Here is a 21,541-nt window from a genome sequence, read left to right as displayed (position 1 = left end):
CCAGAATCCTCCTGGGACTGTGGGGGCACTGGACAGACTGCGCTGGGAAAGGGAACAGCCATATATCTGTATTCAAAGAAATGGAGAAAGAGCCTATCCTGAACAAGCAGAAACATCTTCTTCACCCAAGGCACAGGCAATATTAAACACAGACTGACAGCATTGTACATTACAAGAAGGGGCATTTAGCCCAGCAGGCAAAACACAACCCTGGCTCATGACTGCACGAGTGACCCACACTCACCCACCAACTTGAAAACGTGCCCTTCTGTAGAGTACTACTTTGAAGAAAGCACAACATGCCTGAACCCTAATCTTTTACTTGAATTCTACCACAGTTACTAAGACATGTTTAAATACTTCTCATCTCAAGGTTCGTAGCTGAGCTTAGCACCAACGGTTTATAATAAAACTTTAATGACATACAAAATTCTGCAAGATGCTCCCAAAATGAAGCAGAATTTGTTTGCTGCCCTCATCCATTTCCCATTCTTAGTCAGAGGGACATATCCCAGAAGACTCTTCAGTTTCCTAGGTTGGTTCTTAAGTAGACAGAGGCTTCATTTCACCTGAGCAAAATGTTCCACTCCAGGCAAAAAACTTTTCTTTTCAGGTGTGTCATATGTCAAGCTCCAAAAAAATTTGAAAAAAAACTTTCAAGATGAAATGATGAGAAAATAGATGTAAAACATTTAGATTTCTTACACTAATCAACATCAAATTGGTCTGAGGAGGAGAGAAAACAGACAGGAGGATCCTCAAATAAAAGAAAAAAAAAAATTCTGGTAAGTAAGCTCCTGCAGAGACCAACACACACCAGGAGACACATCACATCAAAGTGGCAGACAGCACGCAGGGAACAGGAACACAATGCTTTGCATTCCAGAAGCAAGTAGCATTTTGGGCCCGAGGTGTTGAAACTGAAAAGCCAAAAAGTCTACAGAGTTATGAGATTTGACTCAGAGAATCCAAAATCTCCCTTATTAAAGTTAATTTATCGCCTTAATTTATTTGCCTCAACAGAATCAACTTCCACTGGACTTTGGCTTTCTTAGCTGCGTATCTACATGCTTGGAAAACGTCTATTTCTCCAAAGTCACCTATTCTACCTTCCATCTTCTGTATGTTTGAATTTTGTCAAGAACTCCATGTTTATCCATGCAGGCCTCCTAGCATTTTTGCCTGAATCCCTAATCTCCTTAACCCCCTCCTTCCCATGTGCTAACACTAGTCCTATCCCTATCTCTACTCCCAACCCCATGTGCTGACCATGATTGAGCACCACTTGGTTGTAGCACAAATATATGCTTTCTTTCTGCTCATGGAACCACAAACTGGATTGGGAAACCTGGCTCACAATCAGAGGCAGTCTAAAAAATTACAAGTGTTATGTCATGCCATTACTTACATCCAAAGACAAACCTCAAGATGTTTCACTGGCATTCAAAAATAATTTCTTACACATACAGAGTCATCTTTTGAGCTTTTCAAGATAACAGGTGTACAGTAATCTGCAAATTACAATACTTACACTGATTTTACAGTGTCAAAGCTCTGCAGGTTTCATTTGTTGACCATCAATTCATCATTTATTAATAGTATACAATGCAAAGAATATCCATAGTTACTTTTTTCCTGTGGTCTTATTACATATTGTCTAAATAAATTCACAAGTAATGTACTCAGTTTATTACTTTATATCATCCAGAAGAGGGCAAAGCACACGGCAAGCCTAACTGTGATACCCTTTCTTTTGCCCCATGAAGTAATAACATGCAAATAATATGCAACAGATGTGCACGTATCTTACAGACAGGAGCTCATTTTCTTCTCACAGAAGAAACTGCATGACCAAGAAAAACCACAATTCAACATTTAGCTTTCAATTTTAACAACCACCAAAGAAATGTACCAAAGAAAGAATAAAAGCACTGTTTCACTTGTGAAAGTGATTTGGCAATAAATTCAGAAGAACTTCTTTATGTTAAGGGTCACAGAGCACTGGAACGGGTTGCTCAAAGATGTTGTGAAGTCTCCTTCTATGGAAATATTCAAGACCCATCTGGACACCTACCTGTGTAACCTGTGTAAGGTACCTGCTTTAGGTGAGGGTTGGACTCGATTTTTTTTTTTTTTGAGGTCTCTGCCAACCTCTGCAATTCTATGGTTAAGTGATAGGAAAGTAAATAACTAATACTCCTCCTCCAGCCACATTCCATATCTGCCAAAAAAATTATCTATTGCACATGGGCATAATTCTGTCTTGGCTAATACTGTCTTCATACCTTTTAAATAAACTAAAATTATGCTGTTTTTAAAAGTGTCTAATCTGAAAGGTGTACCGTAGCTACACAGCAGGTAAAACAACCCGTGTCTTATTTGCCTGAATTCTTCGTCAGCAACTTGAAAGATAACAGTCAAACAGAATCATTCATCTTTAGCATCATATAACTGTCAAAAGCAGCAACATTCAGTACAGAAATAGATGTGCCTTCTTAATATATCAGTAAAGTTCTCCACAGAAATGCACCATAGCTACTAAGAATTATGATGTACATATATATGCACAGAACCTCATGTTCAGGTGCAAAATCTTAACGTTACTGATTAGCAAATAGAATGCAGAAACACTTAGACTTTTAAGAAAAAAAAAAGAAATATGTGACAGTGTAAAAGAAAGTTGATTAGAACAATCTATAGAAAACTATCATACAAACTCATGATGGGAAAGAACAAATAACTGGTTCACACCCATCTCAGCTATCTTACTAGAGTCTACATATATGACGCACGTGTCTGCATAAAATGCATATATGTAATGCCCTGATCTGGCTGCGCCTCAAGTACGGTGTTCAGTTTGGGGCCCTCACTACAAAAAAGACACATAAGCCCAGGAGCGTGTCCAGAGAACAGCAATGAAGCCGGTGAAGTGTCTGGAGCACAAATATCATGTGGATCAGCTGAGGGAGCTGGGATTTTTTTAGTCTGGAGAAGTGGAGGCTCAGGGGAGACCTTATTACTTTTTACAACTGCCTGAAAGGAGGTCATGGTGAGCTGAGGGTCTGCCTCTTCTCCTGTATAATTGGCGGTAGGAAAAGAGGGAGCGACCTGAAGTTGCACCAAAAGAGATTCAGGTTGGATAATATGAAAAATTTCTTCCCCAAAAGTGTGGACAGGGACTGGAATGGGCTGCCCAAGGAGGTAGTTGAGTAATTGTTGCTGAAGCCATTCAAGCAACATTCCCATGTTGTACTGAGGAACATGATTTATAGTAGGAAAATGTTGGTGGCAGGAGGATAGCTGGAACAGACAATCTTACGGGTCTTTTCCAATCCTGGTGATCTCATACTATGATGCTTATCAGTCAGTATGTCTGTTGTCTTGTCATTATGGGGACAGGAACAGACAACAAATGTTTTTATGTCATAGTATTTTTATGAACTAGTACAGATTACTCATTCATGTACAATGTGCCATAGTCAGGTATATAAATAAATCTCATTTGTTTTTGTTCTTCTAAATAGGAGTGAGTTCTTAGCTTTTCTTCTAGATACGCCACAATCTCTCAGTTATCTCAACAGGTCAATGCTGTTTTTATTTTGTAGAATAAATCTAAAACCTTTTTTAAAAAAACAGATTTTTAGTATTAGCATAATTAAAAGCTTTTGGAAAAACATACATAGTAATAATCATACATGGTCAGAATATAAACTCACCTAGCTCATTTCTGAAAGCAACCAAATTTGTTACAGGATAAATCCAATGTGTTCTTTCCTCCTGTACAATCTAGACACCAACAGTTTACTCGCCAATTCAGAAATTAAACCTAGACCTAGACCTATCCTACACAACTCTGTAGTCCACTTCTGAAGTCATAACTTAACTCCAGGTGGTAAAGAGATCTAACAACAAAGTTAGAAATCGCTTCTTCTCTTGAAAACTAAACAAAAATAAAACAAACTCTCTAGTTATCTCTCAGTAGCATCTAAAACAACGCTGTGTGAGCATTCCTTCTTCATTAGCATGAACTCAGTTTATGACCAGTCTTATAGGGTAAGATCTCATCCTCTTCCAGTTCTCAGTTTTACATTCTGATCAGTTTAATTTCCTCCTCCTCAAATGGAAGCTATACTGCACACTTAAGTGATCATTTTTGTTTTCTCCCTCTGTTGTTGTGCCATTTTTGTTATGTTATATGGTGGCTCATATTTTGTAAGTTATTTACATAAATTTGATTTTTATAATAGCATAATGATGGTTTTGTTCTCCTTTATTTTCGTATTATTTACTTATTTTTTAGAGTACTGCTGAGCTGAGGCAAAATGTTCAACCTATTATGCAACGACCCTGTGATTCTTATCCAGAATAACGTAGATCTGCTTAGATTCACCATAACTCATGCAGAGCTACAGATAAGTTTTTTAAATATATCAGTTTGTAAACAACAGCATGAAATGCCATCATCATTTTATCATCCAAAGAGTCTATACTCCAAAATCCTTGAGCAATTTTTGCAGTTTACTAAGCAGATTGCTTTGTAAAATGTACCATTTCTCCCTTCCTTTCCCATGTCTTGATCTTCTTCCTGGAGGATTAGTTGCCATACCTCTCCCAATCTCAAAAGCACATTTTGTTACAATTTATTACAATACTTTATAATTCTGATGACAGGAAAATAATAGGTTACACAGTGGCACACTACAAGACTGAAGGAGGTGCTGACCAAAAAAAAAAATATATATATATATTAAATAAAAACTCTGAAGTAATACCTGATAGAGTGAGCAATACTCTTGGACAAGAGTTTCACTTCAGTCACCCATACCACTGTTCATTCATGGATTAAACTGGCACACTATAAGGTATACCAAAAAAGCCATGTGAAAGCTCTACCCGATGCAATACTGATGTTCCTAAGAAACAAAACCAAACCTGCAAGTATTGCACTAATATTTATCTATTCTCCAATTAAATGCAAAGTGTTCTGTTTGACCTATAAAGCCCTTTATTCTTTGGGTAACCAGCACCCTGAAGACTGCTTTTCTTGTCCTGCCTCATCTCAATATTTCAGATATACTCAGATATTATTACTCAGATAATATTCAGATAACAAGGTTGCATCCACGTGGGCATTCTCACTGCAGAGTACTTCAGCCCAGAACTTGATAAAGTTTTAATGCATGTTGAGCAGCTTATCTATTTTCCCAGGACATCTTGGGCAAGAAATAGAAAGCATCTGAGGAGGAGTAAAGTCAGAACTGTAGGAAGGACAAGAGGGAAAAAAAAAACCAAAAAAAACAAAACCAACTTGTCCTCATACTACGAAAACAATATCTGCAAAATACAGTGACTGCTAGCACAGCTGCAGCACCTTCCACGTTCACAGAGCACTCATTCTCACAGAATTTTCTCCCTAAGTTGTTTTTTGTTTGCGTGTTTGTTTTACTCCTCAGACTGCCTCTTTCAGCAACTGTAGATCAGGACCCCACTTACAGTATATTCCTAGATAGACTCCCCAGAGGCATTCTGCCCTCCCACTTTCTTCAGAAGCAAGAGAACATGAATTTTCATATGGTGAGCATACAATAGCTACAAAGTGCATTTATACATGAACTGATTTGTTCCATTCAGCTCAGGAGCATTTCCTTGACTGTTTTCCAGGAAACTGAACTCCACTTCCCTCTTAACAAAATGTATGCACTGTCAAGAAAATTAAAAGAAGCCTGAAGGATTTCAATAATAAAACAGGAGCAAAGTTTCAGGACGGAAAAAAAAGATTTTTTGTATTCTTGATTTCATATACTTGGTAATTTCTTGAATTTCAATTGAGACAGACAAGGCAATCATATTATTTCAATCTAGCAAATTCAAATGCAAAAACAAAACAAAACCCTTATCTTAGTTATACTGTATGGGAATAATAAAACTTGATTAATTTACCTATTCTATATCTCTCTTTTGCATCCAGTCAAAGACTCTCTACCACATTAGGCAAGATAAGAAATGAAAGCCTCCAAAAACAGGTGAATGTTTTCATAGATCTAATGGGTTAAAGGGTGTGATGTCTTGTTCTGCTTCAATTGCTACTACAGGATTAACACAACAACATTTCAAACAAAGTCTATAAAATTGTCAACAAAATAGTTTTGAGTGAGAGCTATCTATAGTATTGGGGGTGAAACAGGTGGAGGGGGGGGGGATACATTTCTCCTGGGGCATGGTTGCCTTGATGCTTGCATACTTACTGCCTTGTTCAAAATTCAGATAAACTATACTCACTTGCAAAGTTGTCCAGGGAAGCCAAACTGGTACTACCTTTAATTACAGACTGATTTAGAAGAGGAATACTATGAGAAGAATTCTTACTGCACCATAAAACTAATACAAAGCCTCTTAAATCAGTCATTCTCACAATCTAAGAAGTCTCACGATTACCCACACACTGACAGCAAGAAAGATACGGCTCTCAAACAAAATTATGCAAGACAGCACAGTTTGTTCACAACTTGTACGTTAAGAAACTTTGATTATGAAGTGGGATCAGTGACATCCAATTGTTCTGGTGTTCTTCAAATTATTAAGATGTCCTCTCGTGTAAAACTTAAGAATTTCATCAGTATTACTGTAGCAGCCTACTCACTAAAATAGGACTCTATTGTACTATTCAAATGCAGGAGGGAGAGAATCCCTCATTTCTTGACTTCTTATTTCAATCAGGATACAGAACAGAAGAGAGGTTAGAGAACAGATTAAGAAAATTGTGATATTAACTATTACAATGTAAAACCTAATAAGGAAACTTGTAGCAAGACATGTACTTGTCATTTTAATTGTGTGCCCTCTCTCAGCCACAATGCATATCTTCTTTCAGTAAAACGTAGCTTTGTTTTGCCCTCTGAACAATATAATTTTTGCAACTATTGTTTTTCTCATGCACTCTACGCTCTCATTCAAATAAAGCATTCCATCTTCAGGCAAATAATGCCTGCCTCATAGCCAGTGAGTAGTATGCTACCCACGTGACATTAGGAATTCTTTACATAGCTTTTATGATGTCGCACAAAGAAAAAATAGCCCAGACCACAATAGATGCACATGCGAATCCCCTTATATTGGATAAAACTGTTTACAAAACCTTTTATGCAATTTGGAAGGGAAAAAATTTTACCATAAACATACTGTATGTAATTAAGTAATTAAAAATGTTACATGGAAAAAAAGAAGAGTCGCAATGGCTGAAGCATCAAAATTATGTTCCCCCTAGAGTATTTCAGGATAAACTGCAACTTCCAGTTTCACTGAAGAAAGGCTTGAAAACATCAGAAGTGTAAATGCTGCAGAACAGTCCTTTTAAGGTAAAATTCCCAACAGAAATGGATCTCTTTGAGAGAACATATATGCATGAGATAGTCTAGCATAACATTATGGCTTCTGCCTGACACAATTTTGGCAAATATGACTGAAAAAAATCATACAATGCTTTCAGAGTTTATATTACTGGGGGCTTGCATGTCTGACAGGATGTCTGTCCTTCCTCAGAAAAGGTTGTGAAATAATTTAATACTCAGTCTTTTTACATTTTAACAGCTAAGGATACTACGACAATAAAAATTCACACAATAATTCCATCTAAGACTTCTTTGAAGTCACAGTGATATTAAAAAAAAAAACTAGCACAAGATCACATTAAGATGTCGTACGGTTTCCTCTAAATTTCATATCTCAGACACAGATTTGACACATCCCACATAAAAGGTTTCCTATTAGAAATGTTACAATAAAAATGTAGATCTCATATTCTACTGTGTTTATGCTCCTGAGGAGTCTCATTAACCTCAGTGCAACCAGTACGTTGTGAGAGAAACACAGAAAGACTGGGTGTTCTGTAACTGCCCATGACAGCATGAGCTACAAATTGCAATTGCACAGATGGCTAATTGGTTTTAGCACAGTTTTCACAGCCGAGGAAGGCAGACATCACCATTCTCTATTACTCCGAAGGCCAGTGCCAGTAGCCCAAGAAGAACTCAAGCATCTAGCCCCCTTGGGTCCTGTTGCCCTACTTGATTAAAAGAAAAAAACAGCATTTTGTAGTAATTTACACAGTCCACATCCACAGTGTAATTTTAAGTAGCTTCTTCAGTGTACACAATTTCAGCTGTTGCCTTCTTTTCATAGCCACAAAAGCCACAAAGTTATTTTTGAAAAGCTAAACAGGACAGCTTCATTCAAACCCACTGCCTGTAATGTTACCCTTTCTGCTGAAATCTCTGATAAAATAAATCTCTCATACAGACTCATCCATAGCTATAGCGTTATCAGGAAGATTAGACCACAGAATTCTGTCGCTAGCTTTAAACAGTGACAACAGCAGTAGCCTCTAAACCAAAATGGGTCAGGTAGGGCAACATATCAGTGAGTCTGCAAGTGTCTGTTGATACAGAATAGAAAGACTGAAGACTTCAGATCTGAATTCCCCAAAATAACGTTATTTCAAACATTAGAGATCACCTTCCTCAAGACCCCCTGTCCATTCTACCCTTACACTCATCAGCTTCAAGCCTCCTCCTGCCCTCCTAGAACTACTTCCAATAATGCCTCTGCTCCAAGCCCTGCAGACAAGCCAGTGCACACCCTTGTACTTTCCAAGTTCTTCCTAAGCCTCCCAAATTCCCTATTCTGCATATATGAGATGCACTTATTATATTCAGGAGAAAAACTGCCTCATTGCTCTTCCATTCTCCAAACGCTTCAGGGATGCACTGCAGCTCAAGTTGGACTTTGTCCCTTTTCCAATAGGAGACCCTTCTCTTCTTTCAGCATGTGCACAGGTAAGTCAGCACAAAGCCTATAAAAAGCTGCAACATCCTTTAATCATATGAAATCCTAGAAAGTTTCCATTACGCTTTAACAAATCTCTGATAAGCATTTAATGTAAGTTTTCTATGGATGCCAAGTTTGGGGAAAAAAATGAAAAGAATGAATAATTTCTTTTTGCAATGAAGATCATTGCTTCCCCAACTGGAAGCATTTGAGACAATGACCGATTTCTAAAATTACTGTTAATTCTTATATCATTATTTCACTGAAAAATGACATGCAAAATAGTACAAAAAGTCATCTGGTTGTACAGACTGTTCATGGCACCACGAGGAGAGAACAACTCAGTTCCTCTTGCCTCACCTAGAGGTCATCATGGCTCCAGGCTTGTTTTCATTTCTTCACAAAAGTAGTGAGAGAACATAGAATTGTTTGGATTTTTATTCAATACAATAAAGGATGCCCTTCATCACATCCCTCAAAGTTTCTGCTTGAAACAGGCACTGAAACAAAAGTGGCACACGCAATGATTTTTGCTAGGCCTACTTACTGGCTGTCAAGTGAAAAACAAGAGAACCAGCTGACAACTGGAGGTCAAGTAAATCATTCAAATCTGTCTTTGAAAGAAAAAGCGTAGCTTAATAAAATTGGCTCACTGAGGACTGCTATATACAAAGATTACCAGCAAAAGCTGTCAGTTGTGTTTACAGATCTGAAATAAATCTGTCGCATACCTGAATGGTTAGACTATCATTACGTTAGTTTTAATCTTCCATATTTGTAACAGGTGACTATCATAAAGCAAATAAAGCAGCTTCTGCTGCTGCAAAATTCCAAGAGTTATGCATGGACATTTCTCAAGTTGTCTCCATGCAAAGGAAGAAGTTGCAGTGGCTTATTCACAAGGTACACAGTGAGAGCCAGAGGTTACTCGGATTGAGCATGGAAGGGCAGGAAGACAGTGTAGGTTCCAGAGTTGGTGTGTTGTTTTCATGTGACCCCACACTGGGAGGATTTCCTTGCACTAAACTAATCCCTCAGCCCCTATTCCTATTCTCCCAACCATATTCCCGTAACATTCAACCTTTTCAGTATAGAGGGAGAAAAGTATCACTGAAAATTAAATTGCGTAATGTTCCTCCACTGCATAAAGTGTAGGAAACATACATGTGCCCCAGGTGACATTCACCAGAAATGTTCATTTACATTTTTTAATTGTTGCTTTTTGTTCCAAATCCAGATAATATAAACAGCATTAAGCATGCCCTGATCAAACCAAAAATGTCAAATCAAAATTTAAAAAAAAAGCATGAACTCGTGTTGATACAATGCACAGTGAAAAAACCTAGCAGCAGGTTTTTAATTGTGTATGCAGGAAAAAATAAAGCCCACAATAAAAGCTCATTCTGTTATGTAAGCACAAAGTTGAGAAAGCCACAAACATGGTTCTTCCTCTAGCAAAAGCCTATGCATGAAGGGAGTTATGTTTATCAGAACCATGAATACACACACAAAGGAAAAGAAAATGGAAAAAAAAAAACAACCACGCAATATTTAAACCTGAAGTAATACAAGCATTCCCCAATTCACATGTTACATACAACCAGCATACTTGAACACACGTAAATCCATTCTGAATAAACTAGGACATTAACGTAAGCGCGGCAGAAGTCCAACTAAGACATTTTTACAAAAATCTTACAACTACATCCCTTGTTCTTAAAGTAAGGAATTAAAATAATATTCTTCTTTATTCCATCAGACAAATTAGGTAAAAAGTTGCTGAACAGCTACCTGCTCATTTGCACTGCAAAAAACTGGTTTTATCATAAGTGATCAAAAGTACAGAAATAGGCTAGCTTCTTTCTAGCAAAGATTTTCCTTAGACTGTCATATAAAACACCTTTACTCTTAAAAGAAAAAAAAAACATCAGAAATGAAGTGCTTTTTCAAAAGGAAGTGCCAAACTTCAATCTTAGCAGAGGTTCATTTCACTGTTTTAGACTAAAAGGCTAAAAAAACCTATACAGATCCAAGAACTACATTACAGAGAATAAAACTTCTTTGTGTTATGGGTGCAAAAGGAAGAAAATCAAATGACTTTTCTCTGACTTCATCTTTGTACTTCCAAGGCCATTCTCCCTCACTACTACTATACCATTTGGATATCTTCAAGCTGTACTAAGAAATGTATTTCAACATTCACTGAGAAAGATAATAATTTCCTCGGCCCTCAGATAGAAAATTAAGGCTTAGATGTTTAATAACTTGCCAAAAGCATCAGAGCACTTTCTCTACCAGAAGAACAGAAACAATATTTCTATGCAGGTTGGTCCTGTGGTTGAAAGTATTAAGAAATCTGATGTAGTCATTTAAGTCCTGGCCTTTTATATCAGTTTTATTCTGCTGCCAGGTTGGAAGACTCCAATGAAAACAATTTCCTAAATGTCATTTTAATGTATTCTACTCAATAGATCATCCATAGTGTTTTAAAGTTTGTTATTAAATTATTACCTTGGCTTAGATTACCACCAACAATTACTATTAAAGATGTGTATAAAAATAGACATAAGGCTTTATGTACAGTCCCATAAGCACGTCATTTTTACTCCCTACATTCACCTCTCCCTTCCAAAACCATCATCCTTCACTCACTGTAATCTGTTAAATATGCCTCTATCATAACATTCCCTTTAAAAAAGAAATTGCTTCTTAGTAAACCATGAACTTCAACTGACTGAAAAGCAGCTGTGACTACAGAGCACTGACAATGCTTTAAAAGCATTGTGCCACAACTACAGAACACAACTCAGAGAAAATGCACTGTAATTCACATGGTTTGATGTAAAAGGTAATCACATTATGGAAATGCTTGGTCATTTCCCTACAGGGAAGGGAGCACAGACTCAGTATTGTATCATCATCATCTCTTGACTCCTTGAATGCATTTTTAAAAAACATTTTATAAATAGCAAAGTGGATTTTTTTTTATTCGTTCTCAAAGGGAAAATTTTGCATTTACAGTTTTGAACAACAGCACAGAAGGGAACATCTATTTAATACAGGTTGTCAGCTCTGTTGAATCACCACGCATGTGCATGTGATAACTGTACATACCGACACAAGCTCATGCTTACAATTCCTCACGCACCCAAACACCTTAGGGAGATCGTAGCTGTGGCTCCCCACTGCATGCCACAAGGCCTGCTAACCTTACCATGTATTGCTCAGATCTATCTGAGCACAGTTTGAACTGACAAAGAATAATCTAAACAGTTCTGAAGAAGTTTGAGTCTTGGCAGTACTTGCATATGGCCTATTATGCTTGAAAATAGCATACCTACACAAAATAATCATTCAGAATATATTATTCCATCTTATTTCCTAGCATCATACTATATTTTGAGTTAAGCATAGCATGAAAGGACAGTTCCTTTCTATCTGCTCTCCAATTCACCAAAACTTTAGCTTAACCTTCAGCAGGGAACAACAGCAAATAACAGATCCCCAAAAAGGTGACGAAAAGTGTAAGTAATGTCTTCACGCTGACTGATGACACTCAGAAAAGAGCAGTAATGTATTGCACTTAGCACCAAAGAATGAGCATTAGTGGATCAGCATTAAGGCAGACATAGTGTAACAAGGTTTCAAAAGACAAATAGGAGTCATTGCACATTACTCCAGAGTCCACCTGCCTCGTAAACGTAAAAGTCATGACTTCACTTACGCAACCTGCACAAGAGGCCTGGCTCTTGGGTGCTTTTAAAATTATTATTGTTTTGATTCGTGTCAGGTTTTTTTGTTTTTACACAAACACACACAGACCAGGCACTGTTACACAAGAGGCAAAAAGGTCATCTCTGGAAAATGTTTTGCAAAAAAATGTATGACTTTGCTGGGAAACGGCAAAACAGTGTTTAAAAAAAAAAAAAAAAAAAAAAGAGATACACAGCATGACAGGGACTGAATGAGAACAATTAAAACTGTGTTGTTTTCTCTGCACTGTGAAAAGAAAACTACCCCTCAAATGAGAAACTCAGACGCATCTGGTGCCAGCTCCTGAGATGAGCTGTGACTCTCGCTACAGCATACTCTAGATTTAGAGTCTAAACTCACCTATTTGCACAACTGTATCTTTTACAGGTAACCAATGGCAGTTCTTTGCTTTCAAGAATAAAAACCATTTACAGATATAGAAGTGTCCCTTTTTTACTACTTTCCATTGAAAATTAAATTAAATCATTCATTTTAAACAAGAACTGATGAATACAAACTTATAACAAGTTCTGAAAACTGTTTTCCTTAAAACATTATGTATTCGTAAGCATTAGAAGATACTTTAAACTAGAATTTGTGTTCAGTTTAAAGTTTTTTCCAAACAAGAAATATATACATCACAACCATGACCTTCAGAAATGACTTACATATTAAAATACTCCATGTCCTTTTTAAATGTTATGAAACGCATAATTGCAGCCTAGTAAATAGAAAATAGGAATTATTTCCACAAAGTTTGCAACAAGCAGCAGTTAAAAGGATACAGGAGTTCCAATATTTGAATTTCATTTTAAAAATGTGATTAAATACATTTAAGCGTAGTTGAGTAGGCAATGAAACAAAGAAAAATAAGCCTAATTTTCAAACAATTGTGCTCTTGTCTACAGCTGCTATAAGACACAGAGGATTCTCATTGCTATTTTCTTATGACTGGAGAACCACAGGTAGGTGCCATAATTTCAAGCTCACTGTTTTTGATGTACTTAACCTGAGAACAAATAACCCTGATCTTCAGCTTCCAACTGTTTTCAGTTTATGAATAAACCAGCTATTCAATTAAGAAATCATTTGTTGAAAATTTTAGTTCTGCAGAAACCGCAGTCCTTCAAAAGGTGTCAGAATATGATTTTAAAAACTTAAGAGTTTGTTTTCATTTGGCATGAGTTTTGCTCATTTGTCTTTAGCATGTTTTTCCCACCACTACATCCATTTGCATACTGCTCAAATGCATGGTAGCTGCTTGAGAACATACAGAAAATACTTTCCAATGGCGTGTTCACATTAGCAGGGCCCCCACCTCCACCATGCAGAGATAATTTGCTTGCACCCCAATGATCTCACTGAAGTCACAGATAAGGTATTTTCTTAAGGAGTCTTTTTATCACATCAGAGATTAAGGTTAAGACATTAGCTTCATTTTTCATAACCAGCTAATAATACAAAAATACATCCACTAATCACTTCAGCTGGACAAATGTTTGCTCTCCTCTCTGCTTCGGCAGCCCTTCTGCCACTCCCCAGCACTGCCAACTGCTCTCCTGCAGCTCCAGCAGCTCTCCAGCTGCACAGCTGGTGCAGCTGAAATCCTCTGCTTGCATTCTTCCTATTCACACAGCTGGCATCTGTGGATTGAGCCATCCATGCACACGGGGCAGATATCAATTTTACAAAGACTTGACACTTCCTTACCTTCCAAACCACTGGTTCAAGAAGCTAATCCAGTCTCCCGCTTAGAAACAGGTTATATAGCCCTGCAATTTGGCACAGCTTGCCATAGGGAAACCAGAGCAAATTCAGAGCATTTCTTTACTTACACAGACTAACATGTGACAGAAATGTTCCATGCTACTGCATTACACGGGGTCAAGCAGCAGGGAGAAAGATGTCAGTGAAGCCAGGATTAAAAAACAAAAACAGGATAGATTTTAGAGCTGAAATCTCAGCAGTTGTTTACTGTGAGAAAGCTAAAGGGGAAAAGAAGCACAAACTGAGAAGGTAAAGCACTAAGATTACAAAAAGAAATGCACAGAACACTTTTAGCAAAGGTTACAGAGATGGATGGCAGCAGGTCCAGAGAACCTAAGACTTCAGAGTTTATGTGAAGCTGTGACAAAAAAGTTTGTACTAAAACAAACCAAGCACCAATCTGCTCATTTCACGTGGGGAAAGATATTTCAGTATTAGATTAGGGAAAGTAGAACTCAGCACCACTCATATGAACCTTCTTCACTGGCAGGACTTAAAAATGGTTCAGCAAACACTCAGATGATCACAGTAGTTGTTATCCAAAAGCCAGCCTGGGTTTAAGATGTTCAGACCCTTAGAAAAAGTCTATCATCTGGTTCAGAAAGGCACCTTGCAATGAAATGTTAGCTTTGGTTAGAAGTTGTGAATAGACAGAACAGATTTACCTAAAACACCAAGATTCAGTTGTCATAATATATTCAGAGTGCTTTATTGGGATACTTGAAGGTCACCGCTTGTAATACTCAAAATACTGGTTAAGATCTCCACAGTATTTGCTCAAGCATTCCAGGCTCCTGCCCAGAGTCTACTAAGAGCAAAAGGGTCAGTGAAGTGACTGTTCAGCCAAGTGAGTAATGCTTGGAGCTAGGAAATCAGCTGGGCCAACATAGATGCTAACTAGGTTCCTCATTCAGACAAATGAAATGCTACAGCCTCTGATTCATGCTTTGCAGTGAACTGTCAGCACAGCAGCTACCAGTGCTCAAAATCAAGGTGAAATTAGCCAGAGGTCAGACAGCAATGAAAAACAAGAAAAAACAGTGCACAATTTTTTTGAAGTGTATATGTGCATCTTTGATAGAGGTATTTATGTAACAGTACCCCTGTTTTTCCCAGAACCTTAGTCATCCTCCTCACTAAGGAAGAAAACAAGGGATGCTGTCAAACACCCAACTCGCAGTTTTCCTTGGCACTTGGATCCTATATTAGCAGTTGGCATCCTCAGCTCAACAGGTCAGAGCAACTGCAAAGACTCTGGCAAGCTCTGGATACAGACACAAGAGTGAGGTGTACTGCAGCTTCTGAAGTCTCCAGACAAAAATCAGAAGCACAAGTTGACCATCAGCTATATTACAAACTGGGAAGTGCATTCACCATAGATGAAATCACCCATATTAGCCATACATTTCATTTTCTATAGAGAAAAACGCATGAGGGGGAGAAAAACACACACCTGAAAGAAAGAAATAAAAGACATTTTAAATCCTCAAGAGTGCAAGGACATTTTTTCTCTTTCAAGTATTTTCCGACAGTCTGTGTAAGAATTCTAGCTTGCAAAGCAAAAAATACTGCCTGAAGTAGGCTTCAGGAGCCATTGCAATCTTAAAAATGAAGATAGCAAAAAGTATGTGATGACCAGAAAATGGCAAATATTGTGCCCATCATAGAAAAAAAAAAAACAAAACACATCAAAAGGACCTACAGACTGATCCCTCTCACTAAGAACCTTAGGAAAAATGTGCTCCAAGAGGATTTGTTCCACATTTCCAGCACATTTTCCATGCAATGGTGACTAAGAACAAGCCTGTATAGATCTAGCAAGGGCAGATCCTGCCTGATCAACTGAGTTGCCTTTTCTGATATAGCAACTGCATTTCCAGAAACGTGAGAAGTGAGCAGCACTGAGTTGAGCGAGACTTTTGAAAGACTCACAGTATTCCTGAATTCAAGACAGTATGCTACATCCTGGATGGGTAGAGGGAAAGCACTTGGTTTATGCTATGCCTGGAGGCCATTGCCAAATGAAGTTCTGTAAAGGTCCACCACAAGAGATGTCTTGTTTAACATCACACAAGACATACGTATACATTTTTATATGCTTTTAACAGTGGGTTAGTGGAAAAAGTTACGTAGAGAAGTTGTGAAGTCTCCAGCCTGATAGGGTTTTGAAATACAACTCAATAGAGCTTTGAGTATCCTGGTCTAATTTCAAAGCTGAACCTGTCTCGAGTAGACAGTTGGGCAACAGAATTTCCTGTGTTCTTCCTAACTTGGATTATTCCATTATTCTGTAGAATTACTTCTACCAATCAAAAAAAGCCACAAACAAAAACATCTCTCCAGGGAAACACTGACTCAGATGCTGAAAGCACACAACATGGAGCAACATGGACAAATCAGCCAACTCTCCTACTAATCTCTGGGAAGTTTCTAAATGAGGTTTGGAATCTAGCAAGAAGAAAAATAACTATTTCTTCATCACCTGAATTAATACATTTTTGCCTAGTTTTGCTTAGAAAAGTCATACAATTAAAGTAAACCCTGTTAAATCATGTTTTACAACTTCTTATTGAATTTGCAAAGTTGTGATATCTACAGACTAAAGCACCTGAGAATTTGGTCCCTTTGCTACATAATCTACAGGAACTTGTCAGTTCCCAAACAGCCTCCCAGCAGAGGTCAGTCAGGACAAATGAACGTGGGAGAAGGGGACAGTCATTTTCTATAGGAGGAACCACTAATACACAGGTTTTCAACATTTGGCATTTCAAGGAAAGAACTGTAATGCTTGCCTGTCCAATCTAGTGAAATATCTTCTAGAATATCTAGAAGACATTCAGGGAGAAAATCTCCCAGGTTTTGTTCATTCCACTTTGACAAATCACATGTTAAACTGCTGGAAGGCTCAGGAAAAAGTAGGGCATACAAACTGAACACATAACTTTTGACCTCTGCTCTTAATGCTAAGCTGCCTTCATTCCCAGAATGGGATGATGTTTTATCACAATTTTCCCCAAAGAAAAATCAAGGTGCTGTTGTTTCAGCATAGCAGTTCAGCAGCTGGGTATTTGCATTAACTGATTATGATACTGGCGATGATTCTTTTTTGCAGTTGTTGGATATGCTCCGTTTCTCCTCCAGATGGTCTTCTCCCAAGTCTGCAAAATTGGCTGGGAAGCTGATGCCCTTTTATGAATTGACAGCTATCCTAACACTAATCACGATTTCTGGACATTTTCAGTAATAAAATACCAGAGTCCAATTGGTTCTGTTTGTGGGGTAGGTTTTTTGGTTGTTTTGTATCTTAATTTTTTTTTAAATTACATAATTAGACAAAATTACCACTGATTTGAGGAAAATGAAAAAGAGAAAAACAGGAATTATATCCCAGGTCTCTATCTGGGCCCACCATGTCATACCCTTTTGGGAGTAAGGAATGAAATTTCACACTGTCTAAATATTCTAAGCATCACCATGTTCCAGATGGAGGGAATCAAATCCCAGCACCGCAGCAGTAGCAGACATCCATCGACTGGAGTAAAGTACACACTGCAACAAGGAAAGGTCAACAATCTGTTAAGACTTAATGTTAACCCAATAATTACATTGAAAAATCTGAAAAGAACCACACATAAGATTACAGAAAAGTTAAGAGCTCATCTGCTTTTAGCCTTCTTTCTCTCCCTGTCTCCATCTGAATATTTCATCAATTTGTTTGTTCCTCCCTTCACGTAAACAAAGTTAGAAACAGCGGTGGACTTAAAAGCGATACCTGATCCCATTGAGGGTTATGTTTTCAATTCTGGTCAAAACACAGAATTAGTTTTATAAACATTGTGTAATTGACCTGTGATGTTCACTAGCTCAGAACATATTGAGCAAAGAGCTTAACAATATTCAAGAAGGGATTGAACATAATGATTAATAGCCTCTGTAACTAGACTAAAAATTGCAAGAACCTCAATCGTCATGCTCCAGGGCACAGACTTATAACCAGCTGAGATCAGGAATAAATTTCTCCCCAGTATATTACTGTGAAGTTAGGTGCACTGGGAATGCTTCACAGCTTTAGAGGCTTGCAAGGCCTTCAGTTTTTTCCATTTGCTGAAATCATCTACATTGATCCTTAACATCTCAGAATATAGCACTAAATAGACATTCCCAGGAACACAATGCCTAAATTGAAACCATTTCTGACAATGGCTCATCTCAGCCCGCTTTTAAACCATTTTAAAAATGGTGGATATTCTACAGTATCATTAGAAAACTAACTGCAAGCTTCACTGGTCTTCCCTGGTGCAATCACCAGGAAAAAAAGCAGATAAACAGACAACATATCACAGCCAACCCCAACCATCTCCACCCCCAAACACAGAGAAAAGCAAATGAATTCCAGTCAAATTCTTTTTTAATGAAAACTGGTTGCAGAGGGGTCTTCTAAATTGTTCTGTTCTTATGAAAAAGAACATTTCAACAGGAAAAGAAGATCCCTAAAGAACAGTAAAGCCCTTCCAGTCCTCACCCAGAAAACATTTCTACTTAGGCAGAACAAGGCTGTGCTTCAGTTCCTATACTCTCCCAGCAATCCCTCCATGGGATGCTTTTTTTGCAGGGATTATGCATTCAGCCACAACCTGTACCTGGCATTCCCACCACATTCTCCTATTGCAGTGCACTGGAAACAGCCTTGGCAGCCCATGAATTAGTCACACGGAGCACTAACAATCCCTCCCACCTGCAGCACTCATTGGTTAATGTGGGGTTAACAGTTCACCGCTAATTTTGGAGTTTGGGAAAACGTTGCTTTTTGTTCCAGTTATTGACAGAGGGAAATTTTCTCCCTAGTTGTAACATTTACATTGACTTTTGTGGTTCTTTACACCTTTAAATGTTTATTACTATTTTGAACAGTTACCCCTCCATGGGCAACCCAGTGCAGTCCAAATTGCCATTTTGTCATAGGTTCTGCAGTCTCACCAGCATTTCATCACATCCTACTGTTCTTTTCCTGCTTAGCACAATGTCTCAGGCACTAAAGGGTATTACAATAGAATGGCCAGCTCTAATTTTCAGGGCAATCTGTACATTGAACCTATTCAGTTTAACTAGGATTTGGGTATATTGATTTTATTTTTTTCAGTGCAGATCATCTCGCACATAAGAAATATTCCTCTGTTGTAATAAATAAAAAAGACATACACAAACCATGTTAACAGTATGAAAATCATGAGGTAGAAGCTAGAACAAAATGAACCATGAGGAAATAAAGCAGGTAGAAAGAGTTTCCATCATCATTGTTATCTGAAAAACAAACAAAACAAAGATCTGCCATCATATAACAGAATTTAGAAATTACTGTTATAGCAGTAAGGATGAAATAACAAAAGCAAAGACTTTCTTCCCCTGCAGTCAGACTGGGGCAAGCTATCCATTATTCTCAGTGCAGAAATAGAGAGGAATCTCTCCGATGAAAGCCAAGCATATATTAAAGTGAAAGGACATTTTACTACTCCATGTTGAAGGAGAAGCCACAAAGCCTGAGGCCTAGTATATAGCATTTAGAATTATAAAGGGAGGAAAAAAAAAGCAGAGTTATTGAATCCCCATACACATTCTGAACAAGTGAACCAAAATATATGAAAAATGATAGGAATCAGACTGGTGTCTGACTACACAGCAAAGCAATGGGAGAAAAGGACAGCACAATCAGGAAAGCTACCAGAAGTCGAAGGACAAACAACTAATAACAACAAATAACATTCCGTCACACTGTAATGATACAGAGCTATGAGTTCTCTGGAGATGGCTGATGCGCAGCCCTTTAGATAGGTGAGAAGCTAAACAGCAGGACAGACATTTTTCCTGGGTCTCTCCATACATTTACAATAGAGAGGTTTGACAGCCAGACCACAAAGCTCACTGGGTAAGTGTGTGAAAAATAGTCTTAAGGAGCAAACTGCAGCTGCCATGATAAGAAGCAATGCCTCAGCAACAGCCTCACAGAGTCTCTGCATTTCCTGCACGGGTCCCTGCAACCTTCCTGGGCACCAGAGGCCTCAAAATCTCTGGGGGGAAGGTGCCTCCTGGCTTACAGAAGCCTAGTTGAAATTGTACGCAAATACAGAAGCAGGAGACTTGTTAAAGCATCAGTGACAGTATATGAGCTAATGCACACAGACACTAGCTGGGAAGACCAAAGTATTATCATGCCTATAAGTGAAGACAAAAATCAGCGTAAAATAGGTAGTTCTGGAAGGTCAAAAACACTACCTAAAGCAAGCTGGCCAACAGGAGGAATATGGAGCTGACACAATCATGTTTGCTTTAAATTCCAGTTTAGAACAAGGCTGTCTTTTCAAGTGGGTAGAAACAGGCATCAAAGTCTAGTAGGTTCCAGTGCCTCCTCTGGCACCCAAGATAATTACTAAGAAGGAGCTGGAATGTTTTATGTGGAATTTCTTCTGAACAGCAAGACTGCCCAGAGGAATCTTGTTCCTATTATGGTTCTGATGCTACAACACCACAACTTTGTTGTTTTTTATTTTATAATAATAATTTTTAATACAAAACAGCAGTAAGCAGTGAGAGTCCAGAGTTATGCTGACCATGTACAAACACATTAATTTACATTGTAAAAGTTATGTATACTTACGCACATTGCACAGCATTCGTGTAATTAAACTACATTTAGAATTAGCTTACAGTGCTGAATATTTGCTTCCCAATTCATAGCCAGGAGCCAGACTCAACGATCCCTGCGGATCCCTTCCAACACAAGATATTCCATGACTCACTGGAAACTGCCCCAATCACCTGCATGTTTTCAAGTTTCAGACTTACAGATGTACTGAATAGCAGGAAGCAAACTGCTGTGCCCCAAATCTCTTATTTCTTGAATGTCATCCCTGTATTTCTCAAATCACTGAAGTCCAACACAAAAGCTTTTTTTGGAAGCCAGTAATGAGCTGAGAATATGAAAGCCTGAGAAAGCAGACCAAATGTTCACTAGTTTATTAGCAGCCATAAAGTACATCTCTGATCCTTTACGTTTTGTACTATTCCAGGCAATGACAGCAGTGTATTATTATGCAGACACGTGGGATAAAGTTAAACTGCATGTTTAATAGACGGTGGCGTTCATGTACCAAAGCAGAGCTGCTTCAAACATGCGTGGGTATGTTCACTTCAGTTCAGTATT

At 38.0% G+C, this 21,541-nt stretch overlaps 1 protein-coding gene across 3 annotated transcripts in view; it reads right to left on the bottom strand.

Moving 5' to 3' along the window:
* Positions 1–21,541, bottom strand: part of CDK14 (cyclin dependent kinase 14) — a 306,835-nt gene that overhangs the window by 250,662 nt on the left and 34,632 nt on the right. The window lies entirely within an intron of this gene.

The sequence above is a fragment of the Tympanuchus pallidicinctus genome, unplaced genomic scaffold (assembly GCF_026119805.1).
Source record: "Tympanuchus pallidicinctus isolate F22 unplaced genomic scaffold, pur_lepc_1.0 scaffold3, whole genome shotgun sequence".
In the NCBI taxonomy this organism is placed as follows: Eukaryota; Metazoa; Chordata; class Aves; order Galliformes; family Phasianidae; genus Tympanuchus; species Tympanuchus pallidicinctus.
Note: the sequence above shows the minus strand (reverse complement) of the source record. Positions and strands in the feature narration are given on the sequence as shown.